Source organism: Natator depressus, chromosome 4 (genome assembly GCF_965152275.1).
Source record: "Natator depressus isolate rNatDep1 chromosome 4, rNatDep2.hap1, whole genome shotgun sequence".
In the NCBI taxonomy this organism is placed as follows: domain Eukaryota; kingdom Metazoa; phylum Chordata; order Testudines; family Cheloniidae; genus Natator; species Natator depressus.
In genome coordinates, this window is record NC_134237.1 from 42,249,766 (window position 1) to 42,262,725 (window position 12,960).

The window sequence follows — 12,960 nt, forward strand, 5'->3', positions numbered from 1 at the left end:
CAGACATTCTACCGCCACTATCACCTATTAGACTGGTATGTACACTACCATTCCTCCTTATGTCCATTCTCCTACCCACGGCTGTATCCTTTCTTACTTTGTTTTCTTCCCTCTCAATGTTAAAATCCGGTGCGGAGATTACCTGGACATCTCCCAACCATCTCTCCCAAATTCCTATTTTAAAGCTCTCTTGATCAGTTGTGCCACCCTCCATCCTAGAAGTCTATTTCGCTCCTTACTCATGTGAAGTTCATCCCGAGAGAACAGTCCTCTGTCCATGAATGATTCCCAGTGGCCATACATCCCAAAGCCCTCCTTATAGCACCACTGCCTGAGCCATCTGTTGAGCGTCATAATCTTGTCACACCTTTGTTGCCCTTCTCTAGGAACAGGTAGAATCCCACTGAAGATCACCTGAGCTCGATTTCCTTAAGCATCTTCACCAGCCTGGCATAGTCTCCCTTGATACATTCCAGCGAGAATCTAGCTGTATCATTTGTTCCCACATGAAGGACAATCAGTGGATTCTTTCACACTCCAATTAGGATCGTCTTCAGCCTCAGGTCCACATCCCATATCTTAGCACCTTGCAGACAACACACCCTTCTGTTCTCTGGATCAGCTCTTGTTACCGGCCCTGTCTATTCTTTTCAGTAGGAAGTCCCCAATCACATAGACCTGCCTTTTCCTGGTGATGGTGCGATTCTCCAGTCTATCCCCTGTTCCCTCTGGCTGCAAGTCCTCTCGATTCCTATTGTCCCTTGCAATCCTCTGCAACCCATCCCATATCCTCCTGGGGCTCATATTTGGTGTTATCTCCATTGACTCTTGCCTTCTTCCTATAGGACTAGCTGCTCTTCTCTTCTTCCTTGCCCTCTCACCTTCGGTGACCACCTGCTGTGCCCCTTCTTCATTTCCAACTCCGCAAACCTGTTCCTGAGCTCTGTTTCTCCGTCACTAGCCCATCTTTTCCTCTGCCTGGTTCTCTTAGTCACATTCTTCCACTGTCCACTTTCCTCACCCAGCAGTCTCCCCTCAGAGTTCTTTGGTCCTGCTTCCATCTGCAAGTCTGAGCTTTTCTCTTCAGCCTCCTCATGTCTTTGCTCCATCATCCGCTCGAACCCCCTTCTAAATTCAACCAGAGTTTCCACCTGCATCTCCAATCCTTGGATCTTTTCTTCCATCATCTCTATCAGGTGGCACTTCATGCAGACAAAACTCTTTTCAGGTACCCCCTCCAGGATCATGTACATGCCTCAGCTTCTATATCCAGTCATCTTCATTGTGTCTTCCACTACTTGGGTCACTACCACTGCTGCCTCTGTATCTGTCATCGCCTTCCCACCTAAGTCCTGTTAGTCTGGGAAACACAAACCAAACCTCCCACCCACAGCAAAACAAACTGCCAGCAAGCACGAAAACGCTACCAGACCACCACACAGTCCCCTCACTAGCCTGTCTATTCCTTTGCCTGGCTCTCTTAGTCTTCCCCCCGAACTCCCCTTACAAACTCCCACTCAAACTCCCCTGTTTACAGCTCTGTTTGCTGGCTCCTGTGCCGCTGCCTGACTGGCTGGCTACCTTTAGAGAACCCCTAGTCAGAGAAGCCCCACCCCCTAATCAGGGCTCAGCCTCTCTCCCAGCACACTGCCCCTACCAGCCTCTATAAATACCAATACAAATACAAATACCTTCTCCTCCAACAGAACTCCCACTCAACTCCCCTGTTTACAGCTCTGTTTGCTGGCTCCTGCGCCGCTGCAGCTGTGCTTTTGAAGTACATTTGGTATCTCCCCCAGAGAATGGGTTGTGGCTCGGCTTTAAATTGGATCATACTGCTCAAACCAGTCTTCTATAAAAGATAGTGAAACTTGTCTGAAGTGACTGCCCAGGAACTAATAAAACCTAGTAGCTTAATAGATCTTTTGTTCTAATAAAACTTCTGATATGGGATATAAGATGTCTATATATACAAAATGAGAGTATTTTACATAAACTCAGGAACTGTACAATAGATTATTTCAATAAGGCAAACTTTAGAAATGCTAGAGAGACATCTTTAGCTTTTTCTTAATGATTGCTTGAGATCAGATGCATTCTTTTCACCTGGCTGAAGTTTGGCAATCTTCTTCCTTTTGCCAACCCTGCCTAATGGTTTGGTGAATTTGAAAGTGTATCTGAATACTGAATTGCAGACAATTTTCTAACATAGGTTTTTTGGGGCTGACTAGGTTGGATAGAGTCATCTGCATTTTTGCTACCAGGCACAATTTCAAATAAGTCTTCAGTTTCTTAACCTCTTTTATTTTGTAATATTTGCACTTGTGTGTACTTGTGTTACCTCTCTCCTGTGTTTGTGCTCACCAGCATTTGAAAATTTAGTAGCTAATACACAAATTAGGTTTTGATGTATAAATTGCTCTCCACTGGTTCAGTTTGTTGGGTTGTCTGGCTCTGATGTGAAGTCATTGTCCGCTGATGTCTGGCAAGCTTTAATTAATTATGCATTTCTTTGTCTTAGGAGTGTCTTTTGTCTCTTTGCTAAAAAGACTCAGTTGTTCCTAACTTTCTGGGTACAATAAGACTCTCGAGTAGTCATGTGTTTTTTCACCAAACATGTTTGGAAGTTCTTTTGTTTCAAGGAATATTTTTTTCCATTCTATACTGTATAATTAGGGTGCACATATGTCCCGATTTTATACGGACAGTCCCGAGTTTGGGGTCTTTTTTTTATATAGGCTCCAATTACCCCCCACCCCCTGTCCAGATTTTTCACATTTGCTGTCTGGTCACCCTATATATAATATTAACACAAATTACCCTAAATGCATGCCATGGCAAACATGATTGCTTAAACAAATGCAGTTGGGACTTATTTGCTATAGGATCTTGATATCAAAACACTCATTGATGATAATAAAAAGACTTTTATGGCTAAGTCACTTTTCTGATCTGACGCAGGTCAGTGGTGACCAAAAGTAGCAGTCGTTGTCATCATCATCATTATCTGACAGCTGTTCAGCAGCCTTTATATAATGAGCTGGCAGTTTCAAGTCAATTCCTATGAACAGACATAATAAAAACCACCATAATTATCACGAGACCTAGCTGAACAATATTCATTGAGACAGGTTAGTCTGTATCAGTAAAAACAACAAGGAGTCTTTGTGGCACCTTAGAGACTAACACATTTATTTGGGCATAAGCTTTCGTGGGCTATAACCCACTTCATCCATCCATCTGATGAAGTGGGTTATAGCCCACAAAAGCTTATGCCCAAATAAATGTGTTAATCTCTAAGGTGCCACAAGGACTCCTCGCTGTTTTTAATATTCACTGAAGGTCGGATTCTGCCACCCTTACTGCAAATAGAACCTTACTGTCAGTAGCCCTATTGAAATCCATGTGACTATTTGAGGAGCAAGATACTATCTAAGGTAAATAAGAATAGCCCTGAATAATTTAATTTCACACATTTAAAAATTATTAGATGAATTATTTAAAAAACTATTTCAAACAGGTCTCAATCTCCACAGAGGCCACGGGGACTGAACTATATCTCACCCATCCAGAAAAGAGTAACAGGACAGAGTGGGAGGTTTTCACTCTTATCTTCACTGAACATATTCTGTGGACAAAATGAGGACTTTATTTACCTTTACTATCAATTATGTATCTATCTCTGGCATTAACATTCATTTTTATGATAATCACTTCTGGAAAGGGCAGATAGTGAGTTGAATAAAATAAAATAAATAATAACTACTTCTTCCCTTTAATCATGCCTGTTCTTTAATGGTTCAACACACTCTTTTCTGCTCTACTGTTTATAGATAAGAATAAGTGGAAGGACATACAAATCTCCCTGCAGATACTCTTGCCCTGTCCTATGTCTGAAAAATTTCAGATCTCAAGATTCATTATCCTGTATAAAATCATGTCTCCCATATTGTAAATCTCTCTTAATTGTCAGAATCAAACATTAAATGCAGATCATTAAATCTACACAAAGTTAGACACCTAATCAAGATGAGGGAACCATTAAAAATCACCAGGACAGGAAACTCCACATATTATTTTGATTTCTATTATATTCATAACAGAATATAAGAAAGAAATGGCACAAAAAGGAAGGTTGAGATGCACAGTTGATAACATTTGCCATATAGTTTTGAAAAACCCAAACACTGGCGGGGCCAATTCTCAGATACATTATAAAACTTGGTGCATTAAAATGGATGTAAAGAGGTCTTTATGTAACTGAGAATCAGGCCCTATTATGTATAATGAAGGTTACTGACTTGTAACCAATGTTCTTCAAGTTGGACTCCGCACATTCAGAATATGTGGCAACAGGTGCCGTTGTTGAACAGCACAGTCTTCTACTAGCAGTGCCTGATCAATCACTCAAGCACCCCTCTCTGCCCTTGCCCTCTGTGTCCAAGCACATTCTGAGGGTATGGCTATAAAAGAGGGTGCAGCAGCAGTTGCTGCGTCAGTTCCTTCCATCGCTAATGCAGAACCATGAGTAGATAGGACTTTGTAGACGAGGGAAAGGAGGGCAGGAAATATGAATATGCCAAGTCCATCTCAAAAAACCTTGGTTAGAGGTAAGTAACCTTCATTTCTTCGAGTGTCCTCAGCATATTCCCAGTCTTGGGGTAGTTTAGTCAGTAAAATATAAGGAGATAGGACTCCTTACCCTCCATCCAAACTGAACAAAGACTGAAGAGCCAATGTGCCAAACGTAGCATCAGACTTAGCTGTAGTATTTAACACATAATGTTTAGTAAAACATGAATTTCATGTGGCCACTTTAAAAATCTCACTGAATGGAACCTGTTTTAGACATACTTGTGGCCACTACTTTCGTGGAGTGTGCTCTCAACCTAGCGGGGGGGAATGTTAGGGATTTTCATAAGCTTCTATTATACATAGTTTGATCCACCTAAATAACTTTTGCACTGAAATGGGATTCCCTTTACAGTTATCCACACATGAGACAAACAATCTGAGTGATAATCTAAAATCCTTAGTCCTAATTAAATTGAATGATAACACTCAATTTTAAAGTCCAAACAATATAATTTTCTTCATTCTTATCTGAATGCCATTTGAGAAAGAACACTGTTAAAGTAATGGATTGGTTAACATAAAAGTCTGAAATTACTTTTAATATAAACTTTGGGTGAGGATGAAGAACTACTTGGTCTTTATGAAGAACTGTAAATGGGGGGTGGGGGTGGAAATCAGCCATCCACACATGAAGTTCACTAGCCCCCCTCGCTTATGTTATTGCTATGATAAAAGCAGTCTTAATTGAAAGGTGAAACAGAACAATTAGATAATGGCTCAAATGAAAGAATCCCCTAATTGCAGGAAAGAATCCCCTAATTATCCTTTATGTGGGAACAAATGATACAGCTAGATTCTCGCTGGAATGTATCAAGGGAGACTATGCTAGGCTGGGGAAGACACTTAAGGAAATCGAGGCTCAGGTGATCTTTAGTGGGATTCTGCCTCTTCCTAGAGAAGGGCAACAAAGGTGTGACAAGATTATGACTATCAACAGATGGCTTAGGCAGTGGTGCTATAAGGAGGGCTTTGGGATGTATGGCCACTGGGAATCATTCATGGACAGAGGACAGTTTTATCGGGATGGACTTCATCTGAGTAGGGAAGGAAATAGACTTCTAGGATGGAGGCTGGCACAACTGATTAAGAGAGCTTTAAACTAGGAATTTGGGGGAGATGGTTGGGAGATGTCCAGGTAATCTCCATGCCGGATTTTAGCATTGAGTGGGAAGAAAACGAAGTAAGAAAGTATACAGCCATGGGTAGGAGAATGTATATAAGGAGGAAGGGTAGTGTGGATACCAGTCTAATAGGTTATACTGGCTGTAGAATGACTGTGCCTAATAGGGTACAGAATGTGAGCGAGGCCAAACAGCAAAAATTAAGATGTTTGTACACCAATGCGAGGAGCCTAGGTAAAAAAATGGAGGAACTAGAGCTACTGGTGCAGGAAGTGAAACCAGATATTCTAGGGATAACAGAAACATGGTGGAATAGTAGTCATGACTGGACTACAGTTATTGAAGGGTATGTGCTGTTTAGGAAAGACAGAAATAAAGATAAAGGTGGTGGAGTAGCATTGTATATCAATGATGAGGTAGACTGTAAAGAAATAAGAAGCGATGGAATGGATAAGACAGAGTCTGTCTGGGCAAAAATCACACTGGGGAAGAAAACTACTAGAGCCTCCCCTGGGATAGTGCTTGGGGTGTGCTATAGATCGCCGGGATCCAATCTGGATATGGATAGAGCCCTCTTAATGTTTTTAATGAAGTAAATACTAATGGGAATTGTGTGATCATGGGGGACTTTAACTTCCCAGATATAGACTGGAGGACGAGTGCTAGTAATAATAATAGGGCTCAGATTTTCCTAGATGCGATAGCTGATGGATTCCTTCACCAAGTAGTTGCTGAACCGACTAGAGGGGATGCCATTTTAGATTTGGTTTTGGTGAGTAGTGAGGACCTCATAGAAGAAATGGTTGTAGGGGACAACCTTGGTTCAAGTGATCATGAGCTAATTCAGTTCAAACTGAAAGGAAGGATTAACAAAAATAAATCTGCAACTAGGGTTTTTGATTTCAAAAGGGCTGACTTTCAAAAATTAAGGAAATTAGTTAGGGTAGTGGATTGGATTGAAGAACTTAAGGATCTAAAGGCAGATGAGGCCTGGGATTACTTCAAATCAAAGCTGCAGAAGCTATTGGAAGCCTGCATCCCAAGAAAGGGGAAAAAAATTCATAGGCAGGAGTTGCAGACCAAGCTGGATGAGCAAGCATCTCAGAGAGGTGATTAAGAAAAAGCAGAAAGCATACAGGGAGTGGAAGATGGGAGGGATCAGCAAGGAAAGCTACCTTATTGAGGTCAGAACATGTGGGGATAAAGTGAGACAGGCTAAAAGTCAAGTAGAGTTGGACCTTGCAAAGGGAATTAAAACCAATAGTAAAAGGTTCTATAGCCATATAAATAAGAAGAAAACAAAGAAAGAAGAAGTGGGACCGCTAAACACTGAGATTGGAGTGGAGGTCAAGGATAATCTAGGCATGGCTCAATATCTGAACAAATACTGTGCCTCAGTCTTTAATAAGGCTAATGAGGATCTTAGGGATAATGGTAGCATGACAAATGGGAATGAGGATATGGAGGTAGATATTACCATAACTGAGGTAGAAGCGAAACCGAACAGCTTAATGGGACTAAATCGGGGGGGCCCAGATAATCTTCATCCAAGAATATTAAAGGAATTGGCACATGAAATTGCAAGCCCATTAGCAAGAATTTTTAATGAATCTGTAAACTCAGGGGTTGTACCATATGATTGGAGAATTGCTAACATAGTTCCTATTTTTAAGAAAGGGAAAAAGTGATCTGGGTAACTATAGGCCTGTTAGTTTGACATCTGTAGTGTGCAAGGTCTTGGAAAAAAATTTGAAGGAGAAAGTAGTTAAGGACATTGAAGTCAATGGTAAATGGGACAAAATACAACATGGTTTTACAAAAGGTAGATTGTGCCAAACCAACCTGATCTCCTTCTTTGAGAAAGTAACAGATTTTTTTAGACAAAGGAAACGCAGTGGATCTAATTTACCTAGATTTCAGTAAGGCGTTTGATACCGTGCCACATGGGGAATTATTAGTCAAATTGGAAAAGATGGGGATCAATATGAAAATTGAAAGGTGGATAAGGAATTGGTTAAAGGGGAGGCTACAACGGGTCCTACTGAAAGGTGAACTGTCAGGCTGGAGGGAGGTTACCGGTGGAGTTCCTCAGCGATCAGGTTTGGGACCAATCTTACTTAATCTTTTTATTACTGACCTCGGCACAAAAAGTGGGAGTGTGCTAATAAAGTTTGCGGATGATACAAAGCTGGGCGGTATTGCCAATTTAGAGAGAGACTGGGAAATCATACAGAAAGATTTGGATGACCTTGTAAACTGGAGTAATAGTAATAGGATACAATTTAATAGTGAGAATGTAAGGTTATGCATTTCAGGATTAATAACAAGAATTTTAGTTATAAGCTGGGGACGCATCAATTAGAAGTAACGGAGGAGGAGAAGGACCTTGGAGTACTGGTTGATCACAGGATGACTATGAGCCGCCAATGTGATATGGCCATGTAGAAAGGTAATGCGGTCTTAGGATGCATCAGGTGAGGTATTTCCAGTAGAGATAAGGAGGTGTTAGTACCGTTATACAAGGCACTGGTGAGACCTCTTGCGGAATATTGTGTGCAGTTCTGGTCTCCCATGTTTAAGAAGGAAGAATTCAAACTGGAACAGGTACAGAGAAAGGCTACTATGATGATCTGAGGAATGGAAAACCTGTCTTATGAAAGGAGCTTGGCTTGTTTAGCCTAACCAAAAGAAGGTTGAGGGGAGATATGATTGCTCTCTATATCAGATGGATAAATACCGGAGAGGGAGAGGAATTATTTAAGCTCAGTACCAATGTGGACACAAGAACAAATGAATATTAACTGGTCATTGGGAAGTTTAGACTTGAAATTAGATGAAGGTTTCTAACCATCAAAGGAGTGAAGTTTTGGAATAGCCTTCCAAGGGAAGCAGTGGGGGCAAAAGACCTATCTGGCTTTAAGATTAAACTCGGTAAGTTTATGGAGGAGATGGTATGATGGGATAACATGCTTTTGGTAATTAATTGATCTTTAAATATTCATGGTAAATAGGCCCAATGGTCTGTGATGGGATGTTAGATGGGGTGGGATCTGAGTTACTACAGAAAATTCTTTCCTGGGTATCTGGCTGGTGAATCTTGCCCATATGCTCAGGGTTTAGCTGATCGCCATATTTGGGGTCAGGAAGGAATTTTCCTCCAGGGCAGATTGGAAGAGGCCCTGGAGGTTTTTCGCCTTCCTCTATAGCATGGGTCATGGGTCACTTGCTGGAGGATTCTCTGCTCCTTGAAGTCTTTAAACCACGTTTTGAGGACTTCAATAGCTCAGACATAGGTGAGAGGTTTTTTGCAGGAGTGGGTGGGTGAGATTCTGTGGCCTGCATTGTGCAGGAGGTTGGACTAGATGATCATAATGGTCCCTTCTGACCTTCGTATCTATGAATCTATGAAATGGAGGTGATATAATTTGCGAAAGCACTAAGTTTAATTTCAAGGTTGGAACAGGCTTTGTTTTTGGAGAATACAGATTTAGTAAACCTTTCATAAATCTCTTAACAATCAGATGAGAGAATACTGATTTACCATCTACAGGTGCAATTGTGGCTAAATGTACCTGAGTGACTTAAAATAAAAATCTTGGTCCTTCAGAAGCAACAAGTACTCTAAAATGAATTGTATAGGAGCTGGCACAAGATCAATATCCCTATTAGCATCCCATAGAAAAATCTTTTCCATTTCAACTCATAACATTTTCTAGTAGTCAGTCTTTTCACATTTAGTAATACATGTTGTACATCTTCAGAGAAAGATTTCTCTAATTCTGTCAAGGATCTATTGCTGCTAGATGTAGCAAAGATGGATCTGGCTCATACACCCTCCCATGCTGCTGTCAGAGTAGGTCTGGTGACAGAGGCAGTACTTTGAAGTTTCTCTTTGAAAGAAGGAGCAAGTCCGTGTAACTCAGCCAAGCAAAAGTGAGCAGAATTACCCTGGCTGAAATTCCTTATGACCTTCAATATTAAGGGAAAAGGTGAGAAGGTGTACATCAGATTCATATTCTGATTGAGGAGGAAAGCATCTGAGAGAGGGTACGGGGCTGAACCTGTTGAACAAAAAAAGAGGGCATTTTGCACTGAACCTTGTAGCAAAAAGATCAATATTTGGAGTGTGCTTCAGAGCAAAAATTTCCCTGATTACATGTTCAAGGGCCATTCATGTGGGAGGAATCGGTCTGCTGATTAAGGGCTCCTGGTACATGAATTATCACATCAACCTTGTGAATAATACACCACTTGCAAAGTCTCCTTGCCTCATTGCCTCCTTGCAAAGCTGGGAAGAGCATGCTCCTCCTTTCTTGTTTACATAATACATTGCTGTCATATTGTTTTTGGTCACCTGACTCAGCTGCCCCTTGACTGAGGTAGGAAAGATTTTAGTGATAATTGTATTGCCCTTAACACAAGAACACTGATATACAGATTACACTCTTGCTGGTTCTACAGACGTCATGTTACCAGATTGTTGAGATGTGCACTCCAGACTGTTTTTGAGGCATTTGTGGTAATCATCATGGAAGGAGAGGATGGACTGATTTGAATTCCCCTCGCCATGTGACTGATCCTTCTACCACAAAAGAGTTTCCATAACCTTGTTTGGAATTTGTTACCAGGTTCATGCCATAAACTGCAAGTTTGAAAATTTCTTGCTACCACGTGTTGAAGAGGCCTCATCTTTAGTCTCTCAGAGGGTGTGACATATGTGGTTGCTGCCATGAGACATAGTAGTCAGATGAAGTGAGCTGTAGCTCATGAAAGCTTATGCTCAAATAAATTGGTTAGTCTCTAAGGTGCCACAAGTACTCCTTTTCCTTTTGAGTAGTCAGAGAAAGACTTTCACTTTCTGTGAAGGGTTCTGACGTAGAAAATGAATGATATATGTCATCTTCAGGAACTTTTAAGTCCTGAAACTTGTAAGGAATGTAAGTCCTCCCTATTCTTTATGTGTTTGCCTTTGGAATAAATTCATGTCTTGCATGCAGAATGATTATATTTCTGAATACATTAGTGGTACTCCTCAACTGAAAGTACTTATGCTTTGCTAGTTATGCCAGTCAATGTGCAATTAGAAATACAATTTTAATTTTTAAATCAAATAGCAATTCAAACTAGAAAGGTTTGAATGAAGCTATGACAAATGCTTGGAATAGCAGTTTCCTTTAAAAATTGTAATATATCAGGGTAACAGTCTTATTTTGCCTTACTGTGATCACCCATAGGCAACTTGAAATTCCTATTCCCTAAATCTTTACATAATCCAGCCAGAATTTACCTGTAGGTTTAAAGTAAGCACAAATTATTGGCTGAAGTTCTATGGCCTGTGTTATGTGAGAAGTCAGATTTCTTGCCTTAAAAAAAAAAAAAATCTATGAATTGACACCATTTGCAAATAGAGGAGTAGTATGTCAGATCTAACTAATGGTCCATCTAGACTAGTTTCCTGTCTAACAGAGGTCAGTTGTAGCTGCAGCAGAGGAATCTCCATAATGGACAATCATGTAATAACGTACCTTTGCCAGTAATTTCCTCAGGCATAGCATAGCACTTCTTCATAAGTGTGCTGCTTTGAGGGACAGTCTCCAGTTTGTGATAATAAATGAAACTCTGATGTATTAGCCATGACACTCTTGACACAAAAAGCAGTTACAGTACTTTCTGAAGGTGAGTTTACTGAGGTATTCCTTCCTCCCCCTGGTGCTGCAGTCAAAAGGAGGTCAATGTCCTGGCTAGTTCTTCAAAATATTTCCCCCCTCTAACCAGCATCACTTTAGGTTATGTCTAAAGGTGGCTGCAGCTCCTGTAGACATACCAGAGCTAGCTTTGATCTGGAGAGATCAAAGCTAGCTCACATAACAACAGCAGTCTAGCCACGGCAGCATGAACAGCAGCACAGGCTAGCCTCCTAAGTACAAGGACCCTGGGTACACACTGGAGAGGCTGAACAGTGCTGCCACTGCTATAGCACTGTATTGCTACTCGAGCTCGTTTTGATTAAAGATAGCTTGGGTATGCCTACATCAACTGCAATCACATCTCCCTGATGGCAGTTTAGGAATACCCTAAAGTCTTTCTCATTTTTAGTTTGAGACTGCCCTTTTTCATCCAAGCGTTTGTTTATGTAGACATCTTAGGGATGTATTTATTGAGACTGTTGAAAATAAGTTATACAACAGTGTGTCACCAGTGAATTTTTGGCAAGGGAGCCCATGGCATTTCAGAAGATAAGATTGTGCCAAAGTTTGAACAATTTCTTACTACTGTTGCTTTGTTTTGAAAAAAAGAAAAGGAGTACTTGTGGCACCTTAGAGACTAACCAATTTATTTGAGCATAAGCTTTCGTGAGCTACTGCTCACTTCATCGGATGTATACTGTATGCATCCGATGAAGTGAGCTGTAGCTCACGAACGCTTATGCTCAAATAAATTGGTTAGTCTCTAAGGTGCCACAAGTACTCCTTTTCCTTTTGCGAATAAGACTAACACGGCTGTTACTCTGAAACCTTTGTTTTGAAAGAAAGTGTCCTGCTTTGGCAGCACAAAAGAAGCAGAACATAGGCCCATCTCCCCAGCTGAGGAGTCCCATTCAGGCATAGAGATGGCATAGCCAGCTCCTACACCAGGCTAGGGGGCATTGCAGGTGGAGAGGAGGAATATAGCATGACTGGAGCACATTGTGAAGGCACATTGTAGTGGCATGGTTGGAGCAACTGGAGGAGTTTAGAGCAGCCCTCAGGAGAGCGCAGACACACAATGTGCAGAAAATCAGCAAAATGGTTTCCCCCACATCTCTAGTAGAGAAGGGAGGGAAGGAACAACCAATAGCACAGACAGGAAGTAACTTCAGAAGCACTCCGCGCCCTTTTAACTTGCAAAGCTCCAATTGCAGGGCACAAAGCTTAATAGAAGTACAGAAGACAAAAAAGTATAGTGCAAGAATTTTTTAAAGTTTAATTTCTGTAGCATAAAATGTACCTCAATTTCAAGATTTATCTTGTCTATTGTAAACCTACAATAATAAAAGGGAAAGGTCTTTCTGGGACCTAAATAAATTAAATCTTCATGATAAAGGTCAATTGGTTGATATGATCTGCACAGAATTTCTGAGAATCCTTTAATAAAACTATTGGCACAATCGTAGGATTTTTCAGTCTACTCTATTTCTGACACTGGAACTCTCTCCAGTGTAGAA